Source organism: Schistocerca americana, chromosome 7 (assembly GCF_021461395.2).
Source record: "Schistocerca americana isolate TAMUIC-IGC-003095 chromosome 7, iqSchAmer2.1, whole genome shotgun sequence".
NCBI classification, from domain to species: Eukaryota; Metazoa; Arthropoda; class Insecta; order Orthoptera; family Acrididae; genus Schistocerca; species Schistocerca americana.
The window spans coordinates 239,105,050-239,132,765 of NC_060125.1; the positions used below are offsets into that span (position 1 = coordinate 239,105,050).

The 27,716-nt window shown below is 40.1% G+C and overlaps 1 protein-coding gene across 1 annotated transcript in view; it reads right to left on the reverse strand.

Annotated features, from left to right (window-relative positions):
- LOC124622498 (protein PTOV1 homolog) overlaps positions 1-23,391 on the reverse strand; it is a 319,275-nt gene extending 295,884 nt beyond the window's left edge. The window contains exon 1 of the mRNA XM_047148215.1: positions 23,269-23,391. The gene's annotated coding sequence lies outside the window, so the exon portion shown is untranslated. The remainder of the gene's footprint in view (positions 1-23,268) is intronic.
- Between the last annotated feature and the right edge of the window lie 4,325 nt (positions 23,392-27,716).

Consider the following 27,716-nt stretch of genomic DNA (forward strand, 5'->3'; position numbering starts at 1 on the left):
TACGAGAAACGATCACAAATGTTTACTTAATGTTTTGAATGTCATTTTCCTTGTACTTACTGCGTTGTACTTCAACAGCTTTACTTTAATTTCATGTTCCTTGCTACAAAAATGTATCGTATATGAAGGTTTGAAGACCGTCTCTACAAAGGGCGTTCACGGGTCCATGTTACTTCTGTTTACAATGTAAATCGTAGCGACTGATTGATACGAATCGGCAACGCCCAAGGGCTGTCAGTACTGGAAGACGATCAATAAAGCATCCCCTTCTCACGTCCTCTAACCCTACTGTGGCCTTGCTATTTACCCATCTGCTTCCGATGTAAGTTATTAAGTTTGCTTACTGTTAGCTGACGACCGAATTCACTAACGTCAATTAAAATTAAGCATATCTTGAAATATCACCGTCTCTGTACATATCTTTGTTACTGAGTAGAAAAGCTACACTTCTATAGTTCAATTCTTTTATCTTGGCGGCTCACGCACGCCCACCCAAGGTCCGTAAAAAAGTGCCCACACAGACGCGGGAGATTGCTGCGTTGCCAGTTGCAAACGACGCACGCGCCAAGAGAAGCAGCGCCATAGTATAACATAGTTGGCAAACTTACGTTTAGGGTGGAGCGCGCAGTTTATGAAGTAGAGCCACCACGGCCGCATTAACCCTTTCGCTGCTACAGAGACGTGCTTCCCGCATTCCGCGCTGAGCGCGATTTTGTCATCATTGCACTGCTCGCCTGTGCTGACACATGGTGTTCCGGCTGCTTTGACACACTTACCATTCGATTTCACAAAAACTATTTGGCCCAAAAATTTGATTTTTACACATCTTCTTGACTGATACCTTCCCCCCCCCCCCCCCCCAATAAATGACGTAATTTTGTTTCGATGTTCAACGCAGTTATTGTGCAGCACTTAATGTAGTAAACCATTGCACGAAATTTTGAAGAGTTTGCAGAGGTAAAAGTCCATAGCGTATACTATCCGTATGGTCGATTTTAGTTGCCACAATGTTGAGAATGAAATGTGGACAAGATACCTAAATTTCATATAAAATTTACTGTATAACAATATCTCATTTAATTTAAGTACCAGATAGGTGTCGTATGTAATACTGAGAAATATTCCGTCTTTCGCGACTGTAATAAAAGTTTTATTTATACCAGAGTCATTTCGCTTTTTTCTAAAAAGTTCTGATTAAAACAAAGTTGACGAAGTACACAAAACTAAATTGTGGACGTAATAAAACGTAGAAACTAAAATATATTGTCAGTGAGGCCCAGTGCGCAAACAATTTGTGTTTGTCACAACGGACAGTAAATACTTGCCAAAACATAGATCAGTCAACGAAAACATTGAATATGATGATGTTGCCAAAGCAGCGAAGCAAAGAATTGCTTGAGACAATCAAGTAGCTCAGCAACGTACGAGCAGAAATTATGCTCTAAATAATACTTTTAATAGTGTTGGAAAAGAATATATCTCAATATGAATAGTAAAACAACTACTCCGCAAGAGAAGATATACAAACAAAACAGATTTATGAAGTTTTATTTATACCAGAGTCATTTCGCTTTTTTCTAAAAAGTTCTGATTAAAACAAAGTTGACGAAGTACACAAAACTAAATTGTGGACGTAATAAAACGTAGAAACTAAAATACATTGTCAGTGAGGCCCAGTGCGCAAACAATTTGTGTTTGTCACAACGGACAGTAAATACTTGCCAAAACATAGATCATTCGACGAAAACATTGAATATGATGATGTTGCCAAAGCAGCGAAGCAAAGAATTGCTTCAGACAATCAAGTAGCTCAGCAACGTACGAGCAGAAATTCTGCTCTAAATAATATTTTTAATAGTGTTGGAAAAGAATATATCTCAATATGAATAGTAAAACAACTACTCCGCAAGAGAAGATATACAAACAAAACAGATAACATGAATATTGTATGTGCGCCTTTTCATTGTTTTTAATTGCTGTGAAAAGAAATATTGGAGGACAAAATTAGAAAAACCGAAAACTTACTATGATTATAATGAAGAGACAAAGCACTAGAAATTTCAAAAAATTACATTCAAACGAATAAAATTTATGAAGTAAGACACTTTGATATTGTTTTTAAATAAAGAAAATAAAAATCACGGAACAAGGTTTGAACTCAGAAACTCACTGAACAGTCAAACACGTTAACCATTACACTAACGCAGCTCATCATTCAATAGATTTCCTGAAGGACTCTTAAAATATCGCGCAAAATACCGACAAACACTGTTGGTATGACTATGAATTACTCACGTTTCGTCGAAGTACAATAGGAAATAAACAATTACCACTGTTCTTTATTGCGAAAAAGCGGTTCTTGAGAATGATACAAACACCTTTGCTATCGCCTGAATTAGGAGGCTTAGTGCTTGTTTGGTTTAATTAATTAATAGAATATGAAGCAATTGGTACAAAGAATGCTTTTTCCAAACGTTCTGTCAAAGGAAGTCTGCTATCAAGACATTGCTTTTGATCAATTACTTTATTTATGACTGAACGTTTCTAAAACTGAAGACACTCGTCCATGCTCTGCACTGCAGTCGAGCTCTGGCAACGTCATTCTCTCTTCATTGGCTGACTGTGTTTTGTGACGTCAGATGCGCAGAACGAATCTAAACTCGGCCGCCGTCGTTAATGACGTGCACTATAGCAGCATTTTCGTCCAAGGCGCTGGGTGAGTTCATTCGTTTGTTTGGAAGGGAGGCCAACAGTGTTTGCCACATTTCAGTTGATTGGCGATGCAGAATCGAGGAGCACAGAAAAAAATGGTTCAAATGGCTCTGAGCACTATGGGACTTAACATCTTAGGTCATCAGTCCCCTAGAACTTAGAACTAGTTAAACCTAACTAACCTAAGGACATCACACACATCCATGCCCGAGGCAGGATTCGAACCTGCGACTGTAGCAGTCGCGCGGTTCCGGACTGCGCGCCTAGAACCGCGAGACCACCGCGGCCGGCCGAGGAGCACAAACCGCAGACTTCCACAAACGATTTTACAGAAACTATTCAGTAAAAAAATTTCGTTTCAGCCTTACTTGTAGCTTTATATGTCAGTTTAATGATGATGTGTCATCATTTCGTTAATGGTTATAGTTATTGTGATATTTACATGGAAGTAATGGACTGCGTGAAGTGAAGTACTGCACTGAAAAATACGGGTCGCTATGATTTAGCGTTTGGTGCATATTACAAAATATATTACTGCGAATCAAATTTAGTTAACATAAGGGATTTTTCGTAAGACTTGGGTGTATATGTCACGAATCTCAAGAAGAGTGTTCTAATGTAGCACACTCATTTGGGATCGCGCCACACTAGCGATAAAGTTCAAATGGCTCTGAGCACTATGGGACTTAACTTCTGAGGTCATCAATCCCCTAGAACTTCGAACTACTTAAACTTAACTAACCTAAGGACAGCATACACATCCATGCCCGAGGCAGGATTCGAACCTGCGACTGTAGCGATCGCGCGGTTCCAGACTGTAGCGCTTAGAACGGCTCGGTCACTCCGGCCGGCACTAGCTATAGCAGGGTGAAATATCTACAACATTCCTCATGGCTTGAGATATCCAAATGATGTGTTGGCAATTGACAGCACACAAAGAGAAGAGTATTTTCCCTTATGGTAATTATGCAAAAATTCATTACCTACAGTCTTATTCCACCAACTACTGGCTTTTTCGATGAAAGAATGCGATTTTTAGGGGTCATCGATAGCTGGCGAAACGAGAAATGCTATGAGCTTTGGAGCAACATAATGCAAGACATTAACGTTTTTTTTTTTTTTGTACCAAGGATATGCTTCTTCATAAGCTCCTGACCTTACTTTTCCTCAGTTCCTCACTTAATAACAAACGACTGTTTTAGAATTCTATCGCAGTTGCGATTGCACAGTGTGTTAGTCAGGTGGCACTGTGTAAACTCCGCCGTGTTTTGGAAAAAGAAGCAAATTTTAATATGGCAATAAGAGAAATTTGTAGGTTTTACTCAAAATTCGTCACTCATGGTGCTTTTCTGAAAGTTACAAATTATTAACAAGCTAAGCGAAAATAAAATGCAACATTTTCAGATAAATTATTTTTAGATGCTAACCAAAGCAGAGGAGACGGATCTTTTTGTATGGTCACCGTGCAAGTGTTGGCACGAAGGGGCTCCACTTAGTATTTACAACGACACTTCCCCTCCAGCACTCGGCATTTCCCCTACAGTGTCTGCCCATAACCCCCACTACTCCTCTCTCCCCATGTGTTCCCTCCTGACTGCACATCTACAGGCGCAGACTCTAGTGATGGCAACAACTGAGTAAAAAAATCGATTCAGTCAGTTGTTGGAAAACAATCGATTGATTCAGTTGCAGTTTTACGTATTGGTTGAATTATTCATTCATTCTTTCAATGAAACCAGTCTATGGGAGCAATTGTAGGAGAACAATCGATTCAGTCAAATCTAGTTTTGGCATTGGCATGGAGATGGAAGAAATTATATGACTGGATAAAATGTTATCCTCGTGATTAATTCGATGGGTAAACAGCATCTGCACAGACGGGTCATACTCTGAAACTGTGTTATTTAAATAAATTCAAAGGAAATAAGAAAATTAACGAATGATGACAAACATTCCTTGCAAAAAAAAAAACTTCTGGAAAGTTACAGTGCCGGCCGCGGCGGTCTAGCGGTTCTAGGCGCTCAGTCCGGAACCGCGCGACTGCTACAGTCGCAGGTTCGAATCCTGCCTCGGGCATGGATGTGTGTGATGTCCTTAGGTTAGTTAGGTTTAAGTAGTTCTAAGTTCTAGGGGACTAATGACCTCAGATGTTAAGTCCCATAGTGCTCAGTGCCATTTGAACCAAAGTGACAGTAAAGTCTTATAAAGCAAGTGATGAAGTCACTGAACAATTTTAAAAAATATGCTGCAGATGGTGAGCTCCGCCTTAACCTCGCAAGCAAGACTAGCAGTCTTTACCATTTCTGCTAGCCTCCTGAAACCAGAGAGAATCCCCTCCGATCTAAAGCGACACACATCGAGTAGAACAGAAGTGATATCTGGCATTCCGCAAGGTAGTGTCATAGGCCCTCTGCTGTTCCTGATTAACGTAAGTGATCAAGGTGATAACCTGCGCAGCCCTCTTAGATTGTTTGCAGATGACGCTGTAATTTACCGTCTACTAAAATCATCAGACGATCAATTCCAATTACAAAATGATATAGAGAGAATTTCTGTATGCTGTAAAAAGTGGCAATTGGCACTAAACAACGAAAAGTGGGAGGTCATCCACATGGGTACCAAAAGAAATTCGATAAATTTCGGGTATACGATAAATCGCACAAATCTAAGGGCTGCCAATTCGACTTGTGGGGAAGGCGAAACAAAGACTGCACTTTGTTGGCAGGACACTTAGAAGATGCGACAAACCCAGTAGAGAGACAGCCTACACTACACTCGTCCGTCCTCTGCTGGAATATTGCTGTGCGGTGTGGGATCTTTACCAGGTAGGATTGACGGAGGACATCGAAAAATTGCAAAGAAGGGCAGGTCGTTTCGTGTTATCGAGCAATAGGGGTGAGAGTATCACTGATATGATACGCGAGTTGGGGTAGCAGTCACTGAAACAAAGGTGGTTTTCTTTGCAGTGAGATCTATTTACGAAATTTCAATCATAAACTTTCTCTTCCGAATGCGAAAATATTTTGTTGACACCCACCTACGAAAGGAGAAATGTTCATCATAATAAAATAAGAGAAATCAGAGCTCGAACGGAAAGATTTAGGTGTTCCTGTTTCCTACACGCCATTCGAGAGTGGAATGGTAGAGAAGTAGTATGGAAATGGTTCGATGAACCCTCTGCCAGGCACTAAAGTGTGAATTGTAGATAACGATATAGAAGTATATTTTACATACTTTCTGTTCACATCTTCTCAAAATTTTCTAAAAGAGAGTTATCGATGATGGGCACAAACCAGCACGAAGAAAGAGACAGAGCTTCAAAAATTTAAATAAAAAAGTATTTATTTATTTATTTAAACATAGATTTATAATGTAGCGCTAGTTATTAACCTTTAAAACACAAACAAAGATTCATTTTTAAGTGGATAAGCACATAAATTTTGAAAATACTTCATTTTCAGCAATACACTTTTTATCCAGTACAGTATGCCATTTGTGTCTAAAAATGTTGGCAGCCCTATCCATGGTTCATGTCTAACCGAAAAGGCGGAATAACTGCGTAAGTGATGTCACTTAAACCCAGGGACTGAATGAAAAGACTCATATAACTGTCTGTAGGCTTTCCCGGCGTAAACTGCTGATGAAGGTTTCTCCTGTCTCCAGCCGGGTGGTAGCGCTGATATCTCGCGACGTTTCGGGAAGAGTCATACTACACTTCGCCAGAAGATGGGTAGTATGACGCCAGCCTGTGTGGCCGAGCGGTTCTAGGCGCTTCAGTCTGGAACCGCGTGACCGCAATGGCCGAAGGTTTGAATCCTGCCTCAGGCATGGATGTGTGTGATGTCCTTAGGTTGGTTAGATTTAAGTAGTTCTAAGTTCTAGGGGAATGATGACCTTAGATGTTAAGTCCCATAGTACTCAGAGCCATTTGAACCATTTGATCATTTGATGGGTAGTATGACACTTCGGGAAACGTCGCGAGATGTCAAAGCTACCACCCGGCTGGAGACCCGAGAAACCTTCATCATCATATAACTGTCGTAACCGTCAGACACCTCTCTCAAACCATTGTCTTAGATGGAATTAAAACACTCAAACTGTAGACTGAATGAAAACATTAGTGTAGCTGACGTGACCGCAGAGATTACTTTTATTCGATCGTTTCATTCGGCTGAAAAAAACAATCAACTGGCCAAGGGGTTGTTAATCTGATACTGCAGTTGCCGCGCCACTTAGCCCACTGCCCCTGTGGTGGAAGAGGCCATATTTACTTATCTCACGGCCGAGTTCACCGTCAGTAAAAATTAAGCCCGTGTTAGAACGCAGGGTGGTTATAATCACACTTTCGTTACTTGAGCCAGAGTAGATGAAAAACTATTTACCGTATGGTTACCCAACTTAATAGGAATCATGTTCAGACTCTGCGCTGCAGCATTTGCGTTACCAGTAGTGACAGAATCATTACTTCCTGTTAGGCGCCGGTGCTGGCACTCTGTGAAATCTTCCCCAAATGAATAGCTGAGGGCTACTTTGATTATTACACCACATGCTACACGTGGTCAACTTGGTTTACACAAAGAGCGCAACTCCACAATAATTTTGATAAATAAAATAAATTACATCGAAACGCAGTTTACAAAAGAAAAACGTCGGACTGGTTACTATTGTCTTACTATTAACCTGAAGGCTCAAACAATTGTATAAGCACGTGGTACTGGTCTCACAAAGTACACCCCACGTTGGTTGAACATAAAGAAAAGTTGCTATATTGGAAAATATTGTCAAGACGAGATGTTATAATCTCACACACATTCGCATTTAAGATTGATGATCTTAGAGTTACGGATCCTCAACACGTGGTTCCACTTTACTCACAAAGTAGTGACAAAGCAACTACTGGAAGATATTCTGAACTTCACACTCGAATTACACTGCGTTGCAATTTAAGGTAACATAATATATTTTAGATCTAAACCTGAAATAAAGGTGAATAAATTTTCAGTTAGGCTGAACTTAAGAAATCCATTGTCCTACGGACTTAGCAGAGGCGCGCTTAGCTAGAGATCTTACCACTTCCGACGCTCGCTGCGGACCGACTGGCCTGGGCCCCTACCGAGGGTGCTTCACAGATACAAACGGAAGCGACCAGAGAGGCAGCTTCCTATACCAACATGACAAGGGACAGACAGGACCATACTAAGAATAGAAACCTCTTTGCTTTTATAAAGCGTAGCTACCTGTTCCGACGTTGGTCCTACTGTTCTCTAGCAGACAGGCTTGTCAGCTACCATCAAGCATGCAACTAGAAATACATTTGCTCATTCATCCTTTCACACAGAAGGGAAGGGTGATGACAGTATCTTATCATATACAGTATATAAAAGAAAGTGGATGTAGGTTCCGTATGAGACTGTGCTACATGAATTACATATAAACTGTGTTTTAAAGTGTAGTAGTGTGACAGATCGTTCTTGTTTATGTGTAAAAGTAACGCATTCTACTGCTCAGTCTCTTCCCAGATAGAGTCAGAAACACCACAGTAAATTTAGAAGTGGAATTTATGCCGTAAATGACAACAGGTTTAAGAAATTAACATGAAAGGAACCCAACAGAGACCTTTCACAACAATACTGCGACAAATTTAACGGAGTGTACTTATGGGCTCATCGGTGGCTTTCGCACTGTGCCTGTGGAGGGGTTACTGGTAATCCTCGGGATATGTCCAATGGATATAGTGGTGCGTTACAGGGCAGCGCTGCAATTGTTGGGACGTGAGCAATATGATCGTATGAACGATATCACGGCAACGCATGTTACTGATAAAGGACGTTTACGAGCCTGGAAGATAGATGAATGGCAGTCTGACTGGGACCCTAGGACCACTGCAAGGCGTGTCTACAGCATATTCCCAAACATCTGGAACAGTCCCAAACTGCGCGACATCGCCCCCTGCTCGAGATATGATGCACCTATTACGAGGTCACGGTCCATAGCCCAAACGTCTGCATAAAGTGGGATGTAGTAACACAGCAACCTGTTGAATGTGGAGAAGAAAGTTCCGCTGATCATGTCGTCCTCAGATGACCCGTTTTTCAGACAGGGAGAGATGGCAGACAATTAGACAGCGTGCTACAAACAATTGTAAGTGACCAAAACTTGTGGTGTAAAGTCAGTATGATAGCACATCGGGTACTTTTAGTCTATAAGATCAAATGGTTGCTCTGAATATCAAAATAGTGTCAACAGGTCACAAGAAACGTTTCCTCAGTTATAACAGATAGGCACATATAAATTTAATTACGAGAAACTTCAAACATATAAGAAAAATAGAAAACTAAAATAAAAAGAAAGAATGCTGTGTCCACCCAGACGGGTATCCGTGAACTCGAGGGTTGCCGAGGTACGCATATACCGGTGTGGGCGATGTATAATAGTGTAGCAACACTAGGTTAAAAACTAAGTATAGTTGTAGTTAGTCAGAAAACGTCGAGTTCTTCCGAGCCTGCCAGTAACATATCTAGTAATGTAAGATGGAAATTATTCACTTGGACCTTGAGTTAATTCCTTTTATTTGATGCTATCTTTTTGAACGGTTTCTTATTTTTCAAGTATTCTGTTTTATTTCTGCGTTAATATTACCCATGGTTGCTTTTAACATGATTTAATACTACACATATAATGTAAAACATCGTATGTCACCATGAGTAACGAATATGTACGAACTGTTTAGAATTTCAAGATAATAGGTCTAAAATTCGGAGCAATAAATTGAATTGAATTGGTCCCCTTTCTGTATCGGAGTAAAGAACATGATTCCCGAGTTAGAATTAACTGCCGTTACGGCAATTGCTCCTGAGAGAGGCCGGCGGCCAATTTCGTCACAAATTGTTTAAGAAGTTATTGTTACCATGGCTGAGAACGCTGTCCGCAATGTGCGATCTTCAAACTGTGTCACGACAGCTGAACATTCCAAACGTTCGAGAAGTGTTGCAAACAAATTGTGGTATGGTATCTCCAATGCTGTTGTGGCTGGCGAGGATGGAATGGTCGTCACATTGAGCAATTTTTATAACCTGGAAATGAACATGGTATGCAATTAAAAAATGTCCTCACGTATGGAAATTAAAATGTGTTTCTTTCAATGGCTTATTCGTTATTTCTCTTCCGCATGTCGTTACAAACGTTTCCATAAAGTTTATTGTCGTATGATCTCTTGTTTTCATGGGGACGTTCTCAAGTAGCGAAAGTTTAATTGTAATCCCCCGGTTCCCAGAGTTGATCGGGGCGGTTTGGTTTGAAGCCGAGTGGAGGGTGTCAACCAGAAGATTCGTCGACTCTGTGACGGTCTTAGCTGCAGATTTCTAGATCTGCGTTATCGGTTGGGGATTTGTAGGACTCTCCTTGGTAGGTCAGCGGTGCAGTACACAAAGGAAGCAGCTGCTCGGATAGCAGAATTCTTGAGGAGTGCGAACGAGGGTATTTCAGGCTAGGCGGCAGTTTGAGGTACTCTGATGAGCACTCGCCAGTCGATATGCAAGTAGGAAAGTCAGATCGCTTTCAGAGTCAAGATACTTCGAGTGTCAGTATTTTATCAGTTAATCGTCTAAGTATTTGTCACAAACTTCCCGAATACACTCCCCTCCAGGAAAATTCATGCTCCAGTTATTCCTGGGACCGATAGCTGGCTGAACTCCGAAATGGAAAGCTCTGAGATCCAGAATGAGATTTTCACTCTGCAGGGGAGTGTGCGCTGATATGAAACTTCCTGGCAGATTAAAACTGTGTGTCGGACCGAGACTCGAAATCGGGACCTTTGCCTTTCGAGGGCAAGTGCTCTACCAACTTAGCTACCCAAGCACGACTCACGGCCCGTCCTCACAGCTTTACTTCTGCCAGTACCTCGTTTCCTACCTTCCAGACTTAACAGAAGATCTCCTGCGAACCTTGCAAAACTGCCAGGAAGTTTCTTATCAGCGCACACTCCGCTGCAGAGTGAAAATCTCATTCTGGAAACATCCCCCAGGCGGTGGCTTAGCCATGTTTCTGCAATATCCTTTCTTTCAGGAGCGCTAGTTCTGCAAAGTTCGCAGGAGAGCTTCTCTAAAGTTTGGAAGGTAGGAGACGAGGTACTGGCAGAAGTAAAGCTGTGAGGACGGGGCGTGAGTCGTGCTTGGGTAGCTCAGTTGGTAGAGCACTTGCCCGCGAAAGGCAAAGGTCCCAAGTTCGAATCTCGGTCCGGCACACTGTTTTAATCTGCCAGGAAGCTCTGAGATATTTAGCGAGTCATGGAACGCATATCAGAAAGATAGATTAGAGACCATAGGTGGGGGAAGTGTTCATTGTAGTTGACAAAATTACTGTCTCTATTGACGCCGAAGTTGAATGTGACAGTGAAGCTACCTGGTCCATACTGTTATACTAACAGAGCTAGGTGAAACCAAGTTAATTGTGGGAAATTTTTACCGGTCATTCGATTGTGCTGTGACAGCCCTAGGGTCATTCAAAGAAAGTCTACCGTCAGTAGTGCGTAAATACCCCGATTACGCAATACTAGTTGAAGGCGACTTTAACCTATCGAATAGACACTGGTATGTCTATGGATTAATTATGTAGGGTATAGGCAGACCAACGTGCGATGTGCTTTTGGCCACGTTTTCTGAGAACTGTCTTGAGTAGCCAGTTTGGCAGCCCACACACAAAGGAAATATATTAGACCCTGTAGCTACAAGTAGGCCGGACCTCGTCGACAACGTCATACAGAAACGGGAATTAGCGATTTTGATGTCATTAGAGCAACTACGGTTACGAAAGTTAATAATTCAGGTAAGAAGGCTAGGAGAGTTTTTCTGCTAGAAAGAACAGGTAATCAGTTATTAGCATTTCACTTAGACAGTGAACTGGCATCACTTAGTTGCAGTAAGATAGACGTAGAGGAATTATCGGCAAAGTTTAAGCAGATTGTAAAACGTGGTCGGGAGAATTATGTACCTAGTAAGTGGATTAAAGACGGAAAAGACCCACCATGGTTTAATAACGAGATTCAGAAAATACTGAGGAAGCAGAAGCTGTTGCACTCTCGGTTCAAAAGAGAATGCACAAATGAAGACGAGCAAAGGTTTAGTAGAGATTCTCGTGTCTACGATCCACACGTGAAGCATACAACTGCTACCGCCGTCATAGCTCAGCAAACATCTGACAGAGGACCTGAGAAAATTCTGGTCCTATGTAAAATTGCTACGTGGGTCTAGGGCTTCCGTCCAGTCACTTGTTGACCAGTCCGGTGTCGCATTTGAAGTAGCAAAACAAAAACCGAACTTTTAAATGTCACTTTCAATAAGTCGTTCACGCAGGACAATCGAACAAACATGCCTTCGTTTGACAGTCGAATGGACGACACGTAATAAGTATCCCTGGCGTAGAGAAACAGCTTAAATAATTTAAAACAAATAAGTACCAGGTCCGAATGGAATCCCAATTCGGGTTTTCAAAGAGTATTCTACGGCATGGGTTCCCAACAAAATTTTCTCGAGGCCCCCCTAATCGAGCATGATTGGTACCTAGCCATATCACAGTATCAAGTACCTAAAAAAGCCAAATTAAGAGTCTTTTTATACGTTTCCTATTTTTGGTACTTAGAAAAAACATTTACATATTCATTATTGAAAAAATATTGAACTTAAAACTTTCAATTTAGCCATCATTGTTCTTGTTAAATTTTTGATTGTTGCTCAAAATCTTTGTCTTCAAATCTGGGTGTTTAGTATAACAAACTCCTTAAAAAAATAAATTGAGTATGAACTGAAAATGACAGGAAAAAATTGAAACTGAGTGTATTGGTCTTTCAAGTGTACTACACTTTAGATTGTATTGAGTAGACATGTGTGAAAAATAAGAAAACACTGATTTCATATAAGGTATTATTTATTTGAAAAAATACAGTTACAACAGAGTACTCCATCAGTATACAGTTAGTTTTAATTTCAGTTCTTAATGAGGTGAGTTCAATCTGACCTTTGAGTCCATTATTTATGAAATATTAGGTTCAAAACTTGAAACTTTCACTCTGAAATCTTACCGCATGTCGAGCCGATTCCTATATTTGTTTCTCATGAAACACATGGAAGAAAATGCTTGCTCACACAGATATGTTGTTGCAAATGGAAGGATCTTTTTCATTGTCTTATCTCCAAATTTCTTGTAGTCCTTGCGTGCCGATGGCCAGAAATCTGTAATTTTGTCACCGATGAAAATGTTTATCATCGTACCACAGCTGGACAGATCCAGAAGTTGATCTTGCTCTTCTTCAGTCAGGCCTTGGATTTTGTCTATTTCCTCACAGCTGAAGGGATTTAGAATCCATCTGTCGTGAGGTTCAGGGAAATATTCTCTAAAAGTGGTGGCTAGGCTGCGTAGATTGATCTTGATCTGGTCAGGCAAACTCTCCTCTCGTGACTCCAAGAATTGTTTTAAAGTAGAAAAGTTAGTTAGTGACTCGTTTTCTATCCTTGACGCCCAGATCTAACACTTTTTGACCATAGCATTAATCTTATGGCCTCAACTTTGAACATGTCTACATTTTTTCCTTGTAAACTCAAGTTTGACACACTCAAGTGTTCAAACACATCAGTTAAGTACGCAACTGAGCAAAGCCAAGAGAATTTAGTGAGAAAATGCGCGTACTTTGTGTCAAGAAGGATGACACGAACCTCGTCTCTAAGTTCAAAAAATCTTGACAAGATCCTACCTCGAGAAAGCCATCGTACTTCCGTATGAATAAGAAGTTGCTCATGCTCACTGCCGATCTCTTTACACTCTAGGAAGACTCTAGACGCAGAAGTTTGCGTTCGCTGAGGCTCTGCTCATTCAGGAAGCGGCCAAAACAAAAAATCTGTTATCATACGAAATATATTTAGTATATTTTTTATTCTAATAGCATCGTGCAGACCCCTGGGGGTCCGCGGACCACCTGTTGGGAATCACTGCTCTACAGCATTGGCCCCTTACCTAGCCTGCATTTATCGCTAATCTCTCACCCAGCGTTAATTCGTCCCAAGCGACTGGATATAAGCGCAGGCGACTCCTGTGTATAAGAAGGGCAGAAGAACCATCATCATCGTTTAAGACTGATTATGCCTTTCGGCGTTCAGTCTGGAGCATAGCCCCCTTATAAAATTCCTCCATGATCCCCCATTCAGTGCTAACATAGGTGCCTCTTCTGATGTTAAACCTAATACTTCAAAATCATTCTTAACCGAATCCAGGTACCTTCTCCTTGGTCTGCCCCGACTCCTCCTACCCTCTACTGCTGAACCCATGAGTCTCTTGGGTAACCTTGCTTCTCCCATCCGTGTAACATGACCCCACCATCTAAGCCTGTTCGCCCTGACTGCTACATCTATAGAGTTCATTCCCAGTTTTTCTTTGATTTCCTCATTGTGGACACCCTCCTGCCATTGTTCCCATCTACTAGTACCTGCAATCATCCTAGCTACTTTCATATCTGTAACCTCAACCTTGTTGATAAGGTGACCTGAATCCACCCAGCTTTCACTCCCATACAACAAAGTTGGTCGAAAGATTGAACGGTGCACAGATAACTTAGTCTTGGTACTGACTTCCTTCTTGCAGAAGAGAGTAGATCGTAGCTGAGCCCTCACTGCATTAGCTTTGCTACACCTCGCTTCCAGTTCTTTCACTATATTGCCATCCTGTGAGAATATGCATCCTAAGTACTTGAAACCGTCTACCTGTTCTAACTTTGTTCCTCCTATTTGTCACTCAATCTTCCCACTGACATTACTTTCGTTTTGGAGATGATAATCTTCATACCATAGTCCTCACATTTCTGATCTAGCTCTGAAATATTACTTTGCAAACTTTCAATCGAATCTGCCATCACAACTAAGTCATCCGCATATGCGAGACTCCTTATTTTGTGTTCACCTATCTTAATCTCACCCAGCCAGTCTATTGTTTTCAACATATGATCCATAAATAATATGAACAACAGTGGAGACAGGTTGCAGCCCTGTTTTACTCCTGAAACTGAAAAGAACGGATCCGCAAAATTACAGACTAATATCCCTAACTTCTGTTTGCTGCGCAATCCTTGAACACATTCTCAGTTCGAATATAATAAACTTTCTTGAGACTGATAAGCAATTCTCCATGAATAAGCATGTCTTAGAAAGCATCGCTCTTGCGAAACTCAGCTTGCACTTTTCTCACACGATGTACTGCGGACTACGGATGAGGACCAACAGGCAGATTCCATATTTCGAGACTTCCGGAATGCGTTTGAAATGGTGTCCCATTCCAGGCTGTCAAAGAAGGTACCAGCATATGGAATATTCACAGATAAATGAGCGGCTCGAAGTATTTATAAGTTGTTGTTGTTGTTGTTGTGGTCTTCAGTCCTGAGACTGGTTTGATGCAGCTCTCCATGCTACTCTATCCTGTACAAGCTTCTTCATCTCCCAGTACCTACTGCAACCTACATACTTCTGAATCTGCTTAGTGTATTCATCTCTTGGTCTCCCTCTACGATTTTTACCCTCCACGCTGCCCTCCAATACTAAATTGGTGATCCCTTGATGCCTCAGAACATGTCCTACCAACCGATCCCTTCTTCTTGTCAGGTTGTGCCACAAACTCCTCTTCTCCCCAATCCTATTCAATACTTCCCCATTAGTTATGTGATCTACCCATCTAATCTTCAGCATTCTTCTCTAGCACCACATTTCGAAAGCTTCTATTCTCTTCTAGTCTAAACTATTTATCGTCCATGTTTCACTTCCATACAAGGCTACACGCCATACAAATACTTTCACAAATGACTTCCTGGCACTTAAATCTATACTCGATGTTAACAAATTTCTCTTCTTTAGAAATGCTTTGCTTGCCATTGTCAGTCTACATTTTATATTCTCTCTACTTCGACCATCATTAGTTATTTTGCTCCCCAAATAGCAAAACTCCTTTACTACTTTAAGTGTCTCATTTCCTAATCTAATTCCCTCAGCATCACCCGACTTAATTCGACTACATTCCATTATCCTCGTTTAGCTTTTGTTGATGTTCATCTTATATCCTCCTTTCAAGACCCTATCCATTCCGTTCAATTGCTCTTCCAAGTCCTTTGCTGTCTCTGACAGAATTACAATGTCATCGGCGAACCTCAAAGTTATTATTTCTTCTCCATGGATTTTAATACCTACTCCGAATTTTTCTTGTGTTTCCTTCACTGCTTGCTCAATATACAGATTGAATAACATCGGGGAGAGGCTACAACCCTGTCTCACTCCCTTCCCAACCACTGCTTCCCTTTCGTGCCCCTCCACTCTTATAACTGCCATCTGGTTTCTGTACAAATTGTAAGTAGCCTTTCGCTCCCTGTATTTTACCCCTGCCACCTTCAGAATTTGAAAGAGTATTCCAGTTAAAATTGTCAAAAGCTTTCTCTAAGTCTACAAATGCTAGAAACCATTTCTCTTTTACATTTTAATGTACGAGTATTATGGTACCTACATTTTTCAAAAATGATTCAAATGGCTCTAAGAACTATGGGACTTAACATCTGAGGTCATCAGTTCCCTAGACTTAGAACTAATTAAACCTAACTAACCTAAGGACGTCACGCACATCTATGCCCGAGGCAGGATTCGAACCTGCGACTGTAGCAGCAGCGCGCCTCCAGACTGAGGCGCCTAGAGCCACTCGACCACCACGGCCGGCTCAGAATTGTTCATTTATTACAGCCCCGCGCTGCGCAAAACCTCGAATGCAAAACGCTTTCTATTGCCCCGACACAATTTTTTACTAGACCCGAAGCGATCGCACACTGCTGCTGCTACCTAGTGGGAACTATGTAAAACTCAAAGAGTTTGGTCTTTCCAACAGTATGTTGTTCACGCACATATCACAAATAACATAAAAGCTATGATCTTTTTAAATCAGTTGATTCTTTATGATACACCTTGTATTTATAAAATGTCCCGATTCATTACATTCGTGCAGCAGTAGAGCTGTAGGGATTTCTCTGGCTTACCTAGTACCGGATTTGAGATTTTGCCACTGGAGCAACACATACCAACCATTTCTCCCCTACATTTTAATGTATTATGATGCCTACATTTTTTATCCATCCCCCTATAACAATTAATTTATGATTAACATAGTTGATAGATCATAATCAAACGCAGCCTCACCAAACGCCTCTCACGATCCGTACGTAAAGTTAAGACTCTCTGTTTGTCGTACAGCCATTAAATGACGCCAACGCTCTGAGTCTTGAAACGTCTTGGAAACTGTTAAGAGACCCGTGACGCTCAGCGACTGAAATGCGACAGGCTTAAGTCTCTTCTAATGTCACTATAGCTCTTTTTAAATGTGGTTCTCGGGCTTACCGCCCGATTTTATTGTTTATCTCCACCAGAACTTTCCAGTTATGGCAGGTGGTGTAGGAAATCAATATCGTGAAGCATGCGCACAGTAACATTGGATTTGCAGTTTCACGGAATAATCTATAGACTCTATAAATCACCGACAATCGCGCTAGCGTCGTCAGCATTCCACACACATACACCACTTTCAAAAATGTTAACTATACTCAAAAAGATATAACTTTCTAAAGTAGCCTGTGGTCTTGGTCAGGGTTTAGGCTATCTCCATACCAAATGTTACTGGAACTGGTTCAGCGGTAGAGTCGCGAAACCGTAACAGTGAGTTACTTTCGCAATTAATAATATTGGTATTATCACGGAAGTATGGATTTAACACGCTGAGAGCTGAATAAGCATTATATTGATTACGTTGAATCATATTACGTAGAACATAGCAACCAATAAAAGCATTTTCACAAATATGATAAATTTCAAATGTGAAAGAGTAAACAGCTTTTTCAAAGAGTAAATATGTTTCATTAATTTGCTTAATATTCTTCAAATAAATAAATATCTTATACTACACACTTTGTAAAGTAGTCTGCCTTCTTCATCAGGATTCAAGATATCTCACTGGAAATTTCATGCACATCGGCTCAGCAGTATTGTAGTGGAAACGTAACAGACGGAGATACTTTCGCATTTATAATATTAATATGGGAGTATGGATTGCCATGGATTAAACACATTGATGATTGTAAAAGCATTGCATTATAGCTTTTTCCTACGGCTGCGCTCGAGTATCAGCAAAATGAAATGAAATGTGCGTATGGCTTTATTGGCCGGAAGACTGTTGGTACGTTCGAGAGCTTGGTGCAAGTCTTTTGACTGCACTTCACTAGCTTGCACGTCGATGATAAAATAATAATGATGCATACATCCAGAGGCGAGTGGAAAAAAAAGCGGGTGGGAACTGTTCGCGTAAATTTGAACGCAACAATGAAATTCTAAGCGACGCTTGATGATCAATGGCAAAAATGTGACAGGCTTGTGCTTGGTATTATGGAAGTGTGGATCAAACACGTAGAGCAGTGGTTCCTAACTTGGCGGTAATTACCCCCTGAGGGGTAAAATGTAATAATTCTGAGGGGTAAAAACAAAATGGTGCAATTGTGTTTCTGTCACGAAACTAAATCATTTTTAAAACATTAGTATACTATAATCATCCCGTAAGATTGCACTGCTGATAACGTAAGTTGTCACTAATTACATCTTTTCAAATACTAGCATCAACTCATGAGAGTGTTGTGGAGGTTACAACTTCGTAAACGAAAGTATGACGATCTTCGTCACGTAGTCCACCAACCACATACATACTTGGTACCATGCATCTAAAACTGTTAAATTGAGCACATGCATCAAATATGTTTAAATGTGTCGTGAAATGTTTTCTCCGAATGATAGGTAGTTCCCACAACAGAACAGAAGTTGCTTCATTATTTAATTCGCAACATTAACAAACTAATTCGCAACACAACAGTAACTGCACAATGCCTACTACTCTGCTGTAGGACCGACACTTTATAGTTCTTATTATTACTATTATTATTATTATTATTATTATTAGCCGGTAGTAGTGGCAGTGATCAGACGCAAAGCGTTGGCAGCCTGAAGTCTTCCTGTTTCTGCCAGTTCAGAAGCAAGAAGTCCAGCAGTCAAGCGATTCCAGGGTGTTTCAAAATGAGTATATGGGTTTTAAGGCTTTGTATCATTTATTATACTCAACTTACCAATATAAATAATACATCAAATGAAAGAGCAACTCAAGTAGTTTTTCTTAGAAGAGTTCAATCCGAGCACCACTCGTCATCCATCTAATCGATAGGTGAGTTCTTCTGAAACCTTGACAAGCGTGTCTGGAGTAATTTGTTGCAACAATACTATTTCTAAAGTCGGGAAGATCAGCAGGTAGCGGAGACACACTTGATCCCCTTATGAACCCGCAAAAGTAAAAATCACGTGGCTTGAGACCGTGTGTGAACATGGAGGTCACACAAAACAAGCTGTGTCATCCGACTTCTTGCACCCAGTCCAGCGCTCAGGCACAATCACGCACTGAGTTATGCCAGTGAGGCAGCGCACCATCTTGCTGCCAAATCAAGTTCTGTGATTCAGCTTCTCCCAACTGAGGAAAGAGCCATAGTTCTGGCGCTTCAAGATAAGAAACATCAGTTTCAGTTGCTTCACTGAAAATTAAAGACCCATAAACTTTCAGCCAGAGTATGGCATAAAAAACATTCAGTTTTAGGGAGTCTCTGCAACCGCGTCGTCTCAAGGGGATTTGCTGATCCCCCAGAGGCACACATTATTTTTGGTCAGATTTCCACTAAGCTGAAGTGTCGATTCATCACTGAGGACCCAGAAAATCTTCATCCTCTCGCAACAAAGGGTGTTGTAACGGGACATCCTCCTCTAGCATTACCTTTTCCTCAATAATAGTTGTCGATAGCAGTATTATTTTTCGAATTTTGGACATTTCAGTATTATCTCAGTTGCTTTTCTGAACACTTTAATATAATTTTATACACAGTATGTTATATTTCAAACTAAATTTATTAAAAGGAATTACTGTATAAAATATTTTAGTCTCGATGTTATAATCGATAATTACTAGTTCTGAATGTACATTTGAAATTACGAATTATTGGTACACTTTAAATTTCTGTTATTAAGTACGAAATACTGTACTGGTTACTATGTTAATTTCTGGATTCATTTCTGAAATAATAATCGAAAGTAATAATGTAACAGAAACTAGTAGAAATTCATTTGGTAAGAAAAATTGTAAACCCTTCAAAATTTGGTTATTTCCTCAGAGTGTGAGGGTCGTAAGCACGCCTCTGATGTGATTGGACGTATTTTTGTATTTTGTGCGAACAATGTAATTTCGGCTTTCTTAATGTGAAAAATCAAAAGACAGTGTGATACACTAAAATGTGCGAAAATATATTAACATAAAAACAAAAATTCTGGAACAACAATCTTCAAGTTTATGTAGATCAATCCAACCGTGATGATCTAAAATATGACATTTTCATCTTTAAGAATCAGAGCCCCAGACAAGAAGGAGCCAACTCTATATGAAAAGCTAAGTAAACTAGAAAGTTTATCGTAATCTTTGCTCCTCTCAAATCTTCATAAAACACTAATGTGGACCATATATGGAATTAGGAAGGAGGGGGGAGATTACAGTGTCCAGCCTCACTATGGACAGTTAGCTTTCTTTTCTGAGAAGTAGCTTTAGGTAACACTTGCAAAGGTCTGAGAATTGCTTCATACCACCACGAAATTTTTGTTTAGGTAAGCCTTATCATTAACTCGTGTTTTAAGAAAACAACAAAAACTAAATATCATCTACCTCTAATCATTTTAAAAAAGAAATTGTTCAATAAATTCTTTTTCGTTATAAACTTTAGTTAGGTGCTGATGGTGATTGGGGTACAAGTTAATATCTGATTGTACTCAGGGGTAATGGTCTCAGAAATGTTGGAATCCCCTGTGTAAGCATTGTATTAATTAGCTAGATCGTATAATGTAGGATATAGCAAACAATAACAGCATTTTCATAAATGTGATAAAGTTCAAAAGGAAGAGAGTGAACAGCTTTTTCAAAGAATAATTATTTTCCATATTTCGCTTCGTATTCTTCAAATAAGTAATTATGTTGTACTACACACTTTCTAAAGTAGCCTACATTCTTCCTCAGCATTCAAGCTATCTCCATACCAGATTTTAACAAAATCGGTTCAGCGGTTTATTCGTGAAAGTGTAACAGAGTTACTTCCGCATTTATAGTACTAGTATGGATTTATAATATTAGGTATTTTTTTAGTAGGAAAAGAGCACTGAATGCATCTATACTCACTACAGCTATGTCATGAAATTGCCATTCGGCGAATAATTTGGAACAATATTTCATACAGCTTCTTATCACAAATGCCATGTAATACATTTTCCTTTCGCTTATTTGTACGGTACATTTTGTGAACAGCTTTTTTATACCTTTATGCACCTCACTTTTATCTAGGTTTCGTCAACACACACTAATAAAAGAAGGATAAAATTACTACACTTTCTAAGAGTTATTTTGGTACCACACTGTTGCTGTTCTGCGTAACTGACATTACATAGGACTAAACTGAAACTAAACTAAACTCCTCTTGAACAGGCCATGAAGGCCCAAAAGTACCGACCGGCCGCCGTGTCATCCTCAGCCCACAGGCGTCAATGGATGCGGATATGGAGGGGCATGTGGTCAGAACACCACACTCCCGGCCGTATGTCAGTTTCCGAGATCTCTATATGTAAACGCTGCTAAGATATGAAACTGGCGAATACTGCCGAAAACTTAATGAGGCAGCGGATGTATTTCTACTTGAAATTATGTACATCCACTTTTACGAACTTCAACATCTAAGGACAAGAATTACTGTAAGAATAATTTAGTGCATAACACAACATGAGAGCAAAGACTGACACTGTCCTAGGTCTGGTTTCACAGCACAATACATGTTATGGTTGCTCTCTCCACCTAGCTCAGACTTCATTCTTACTCAGTAAAGAGCAATGAGCACCACAAAACCAACAGATATGTATAAGAATTCTTTTACCAGTATTCACCAGCTTCACATCTTAGCAGTGACTACATATAGAGATCATCTAAGGCTGTGGTAGGTAACAGCAAAAAATTAAAATTATTCTTTACAATGCCTGTCCCTTCAGACAGGTGTGCATGTCAGAAGGAACAGAGATTGCTAAATAAAGCCTACCCGAGCAAAACAGTGATGATAACGTTGAACACGACTCTCATTCTCCCTATTACGGGAACCCTAACGTTGCGAGTATTTGGGACAGTGGACAGTGTGGCATATTGACGTAATTATGGAGGGTCGAATCAGTCTGGGAAGCGTGCTCGGCTAGCCGAGTGATTAAAGTGACCGCTCGCGACAAGCGGGAAATCTGGGTTCGAGTCCCATTCGGGCGTAAATTTTCATTATCACCAGTAGGTAGCATCTCTCTACTTAATTCAGCTGATGTCAAAGAACTCGCAATCAGTTATAATTGCGTAATATTTCGTACAGCTGTGGATCGTCAGCAATGTCTTTCATGCACCTCTGCAGGAACAGACATTTTGTAATTAGTGCTACAAGCCTAGGCGGGCAAAACGACAATAATAATAAGAACGTGGTAGCATGGAGAGCTGCATCAAACCAGTCTCAGGACTGAAGACCACAACAACAACAACAACAACAACAACGTTGAACACACATTTTCATTCTCTCTTTGCGGGAATCCAACTAATATTGCGAGCATTTGGGGATGTAGACTGTGTGGCATATACAGGTTAGCATCGCTCCAGGGAACACGTACGGATAGTTAAAATGGTTAAGACGACCATCGATCGGGAAATCCGATTTCGAGTCCTGGTCCAGCATAAATTTTTATGTATCACCAACAGGTATTTTTCTACCTAATACAGTTGATGTTAAAGAATTCACCATCAGCGAATAAATTTCGTAAAAATGAAATGACCATGATCGAAGCAAAACAAAGATAATGGTCTCTATGTTCGTAGAACAGAAATCTTCCGTTTATAACAGTAGCCCCCTTCATCAAGGAATTGAAATGTTGCTAGCACATATAAAACGATGTACTTGTTCTAATTACTTTTGGGGGGTATTTTATAACTATTACATAAGTGCAAACCTAGGATCATCATGTCCAATGTTAAGAAAGTAGTTTGTTTGGGAACTGTAAATAAACACAGATTGTAGAAAACACGTTTATATACCAGCGTTACATTTCCCGATTTTAACTAGAAGTTACACAACAGCGATGTCCTGTCGACAGATTTTCGAAGCGTAAGTTTATTTAACCATGGCGTTTTCTTAACGTGCAAGATGTAATACGAAACACGGCATTTTAATTTTAGAACGGTCGAATCCAGCATCTCGTGAAAGGAAATTAAGGGTTGACAACGAGAGCCACAGGTGACCAAACAACGAGATTCGACGCAGAAGTGGAAAGAGAAGCGTTAGAGCAGCGCGAACACCAAGCGCGTTCATAAATCACTATAGCTACGCATGCAGAGTAATGACAGTTATCTGGCACTTACAAGTAGCTCTCTGCAGCAACTTAAACGAACCTAATACGGGCAGAAGATCACCGTATCCGCGACGCGACAGACGAAACACTCGCCCTTCGCTACACCGCCGTTTCAGAGCTCCAGTCCCGAACCTCACCGAAGCGGGCCGATCAGCTGCGAGTCGCGCAGTCTGGCAGCGCCGGCAGCTGGGGTTTATCGATCACTTGAGGGGCCGAAAGCACACGGGGATACGTTTCCATGGATTTCGGCTCTTTCCACTAACGTTCGGCCTGGAGCTCCGGGACAGATTCTGTCGATAATGCTGGGGCACGAAATATTTACGGAACGTCAACTGCGCGGTAAATAGACGCACTGCTATGGCGCACGGGGTGGGTGTGGCTGTCCACACGGGGCTGGAGAATTTCGCCGGTTGCCAGTCGCATCGCCCTTAGCGAGACGGAATAAGTGCGGCGGCAGCCGCAGTACTATAGGCCACGAGAATCAGTTGGCCAGTTCACATGCGCGGTGCGGCAGGTTTGCCTACAGCAGGCAGTAGAGCTGTGAAAGTAACGAAAAAAGTGTATCCTTATGTCGTCGTTACTAACAAAGTAGTACTTGTTACAAATGTATCGTTACTTGTTACTTTCGTAATTGGATTCATTCGCATTCATACGATTATATGTTGGTACTTAGATGTATTTCATATACTTGAATCCATTTGAAGCAGGTTTAGAACAAATAAAGAACAAAAAAAAACAGTAAATTTTAAAGTATTTAATGTGGAGGTTAAAGACAAATTTTAGATACAAGATACCATAATTGTATTTTAAATAACTGGTAAGCGAAGTGAAAATAATGTTCCCAATTCTTCAATCAACTTAAAAACATCATTTTGTGCTATATTTAAAAGTAGTATCGAAATTATGAACTTATATAAAAAATTTAACTATATATATATATATATATATATATGTATGTATATATATATATATAGTTAATTTTTTTATATTATATATATATATTTATATTATATATAGTAAAATTTTAAAGTATATATATATATACATATATATATATATATATATATATATATATATATATATATACTTTAAATCAGACTTTGGTAACTTGCAAAAGGCAGTCAAAGCGATACATATTGATCACAGTATGGCAAATAGCGTATACACAGCATTTATATGAATGCGTGGTGTCTGTTCTTTCAGAAATGTCCAAAAGAACAGACACAACGCATTAAGTGTCCTAGATGGGCAATGGATACACCTTCTTTAGTGTGGATGCATAAGTACGTCAACCTCCTGCAGGAATCTCAGAGTAGCAAACATGGAGGAAATGGACAGGGACTGCAGATAGGTGGCGCTCAGTGGCTATGTGAACTGGCCCTGAGGCGTTCCGAAATAATCTGCACAGTTGCGATAACACTGTGTCCTGGATGCCACAGTGTTTAGTGCAACTGTATAGTAATCAGGAAATCCTGCGTTCGAATACTGGTATGGTACCCATTTTTACTCGGCGCCGCTGATTTCACGTAATGTCCCAATGAAGCTGACAACAATAACCCAGTAACCCCTTTCCTTTCCCTTCCTCTCCTTACTCCCACATCCACTTCCAATTTACATACACGACGGGAAGCCTTTTTGCAATAATCAACATAATCAACAAATGATACATGTGGCATCGATTGTTTGTTGTTTTTGAGGCTGTGGTTTTAATGAAGAAACTTCAGATCTAGACGTAGATGGGACTGGCATTTCAGAAGAAAATTCTCAGACTTCTTCGAACCTGGTGCCATCTAATGGACCTGGTAAAACTGTAATTATGATCTCGTATGATGATCGATGCTCATAATAAGATTTTTTTTTTAAATTTGACATAGAACCACCTTTCACGGAATATAAGGTATGGCAAAGATCACACTCTGCCTTATAATCGGTAACTTCGGTACAACAGTTCCACAGTTTCTTGTCCATCGAAAATTGCACTGAAAGAAACAATACAGAATTGCTAAGTTCAGGAAAAGGGTTAAGAATGCTAAGTACTGTTCCTGCACTCTTATCAGGAGGCTTGCCCCTAAGTTCGCTCATTGAATGTCAGAGCCAATTGGGATATTCGGTGACGGCTACCACCTGTTTCCCATTGCTGCCAGTGTGAGCAGTGATAATTGTAGCACTATATTCGCGAGTCACGGGACTGTTGTGCTGTGTTTTGTGAAATTACCAATTCAAATAATACTGGCACGAGTGAAAAAGAATCACATTAGAAGATGACAACTTTTTTACAATTTTTCTACAACTTTTTTATACTACACGAGATCAAAGAATAAATAATAATCACTGAATTGAAACATTTGCAGCAAAAAATAAAATAAAATAACGTGCGTTTGCATTAAAGGTGGATCTGGAGATCACCGAGGATTAATCTGCAAACACGGACCAAGAAGTAAGATCTAAGATATAACATATAATAACCATCTAAATCATGGAGCTGGGCATTTAAAAGTCGTCAAGGATGTGTGTATAAATTACTCACCTCACAATTAATATTAACGCAATATATACCAATTCCAAAAACAATATTTTTTAATGAAACTAGATTTACATGACAACAAACCTTGTACAATACAAACCATATTCCCCAAATTGCAACTACTGTGCCAATGCGCGCGCACTCTTAAACAGTCCAAAAATGGCCGTGCAGAACCGACCGAGCTGAGCCAAACACAGAGTAATGTAACGAGATCCATCCTGGGTGTCGAATCGAATGACGCCATGCTTTTTGTATACACAGCGGACAACCTTTAGTTGGCGATGTTTCGTATATGCGCGATTCCTACTGCATTCGCCGTTGCCGCATTTTCGATATATGCATGCTCTATATTGTTTTCAATTGTAGAAATCATATCGATAGATGCGAGTAAGGAAATGTATTTATGAATAACGATTCGGTACTTCGAGACTGCCAAAGTATTCGTTACCCAGTTTCGAATACATATGGTTTGCTACAGCTCTGGCAGTCAGTACTATGAAGGGGACGGAGTGGCCAGCTGACAGACAAGAAGGCGTGTTGCGTTCTCTGTGGCATGTGTGTGGCTACACTTCGTATACTGTAGATATGAGAAAGTCAACACGCAGATTTTGATGATGGAGGACTGGAAGAGGCCTTGTATTTCAGTAATACGGACTGGTGAATATGAGGATAGAACCTAAAAAGATATGGCATGGCATGGTATTTGCTGCCAATTATATCTAGATTTTGCAGAGGCAAGTTGAGAGAGAGAACCTGCCGGTATTTCTTTTCACCTCTTCGTTATTATAATAATTCTCTGGAACACAAGATCAGTGCGAATTACTAAAGAAATAGCGATGAAATTTCCCCAAACGCATTACCCATTTTTATTTAGAAATTCGTCAAATGGACAACTTTTGAGAAACTAAATTTTTCTTATTGTTAGCATTTTACATCTTGCTTCTTCTGACACAATCTAACAAAAAATACTAATTCAGTTGCAATTAGGATGGAAACTGATAATAAGATTAAAAATTATGGAACTGGGGGCTTGGCAGGTATTTGATTTCTGAGGTATTTATGGATGTCTGATTGCTGGGAAACATGATGAATATATTTCCAGGTAGTATGAAGATCAATATTTAATTTGTTAATTATTATATTGTAAACATTCACAACAAGCGCAATGAATGACAGATAACGACCAATGTCTGGCAGTATGCATTACAATTTCTTACAAGGTGTGGCAAAGAACCATGCTCCAAATCTTGGTTTGTAAAAAAACGACAGTAATGGCATCCATTCCATTGCATTTGATGAATTAAGCCACATGATCACCATGAACTATAGTGTTAATGAAGGGAGCAATACATCACTAAAAACAGAAGTAACCTCTAACCTATAGCAGATTTGTGGAGGATGTGAGAAAGAACCAACAATAGCAGATTAGCTTTTATATTATATCTCTGGCAAATTTACAGGTATAATAGTAACATATGTATGAGAGTTTTGTACCAAAGTGCACATTTTTTGAAATTTCTAAATAAGAAATCAAGACTTTAATTTTGTTGTTACTCCATTTAAAAATTTATCTATATACATGAAAGAAATTTTCATCTAATTAAAAAAATTAAAATATAATAAATTTTTCATTATAAATTAGTTCTCTGAGATATTATTTAGCTACACCAGGAAAGCAGCCCGCCTGGTTAGCCCTGAAGTCTAACCCACTGCTCTCCAGATGCGAAGGTGTGCTGGTCCCCAGCATGAATCCACTCAGCAGATTAGTGTCGAGGTCCAGTGTGCCGGCCAGTCTGTGTATGGTCTTTAATGTGGTTTCCCATCTGCCTCGGCCAATGCAAGCAGGTTCTCCATATTCCACCACATTTACACTATTTTGGCGATTGCTGCACAAACATTATCTCCATGTATGCGTACACCATAATTACTCTACC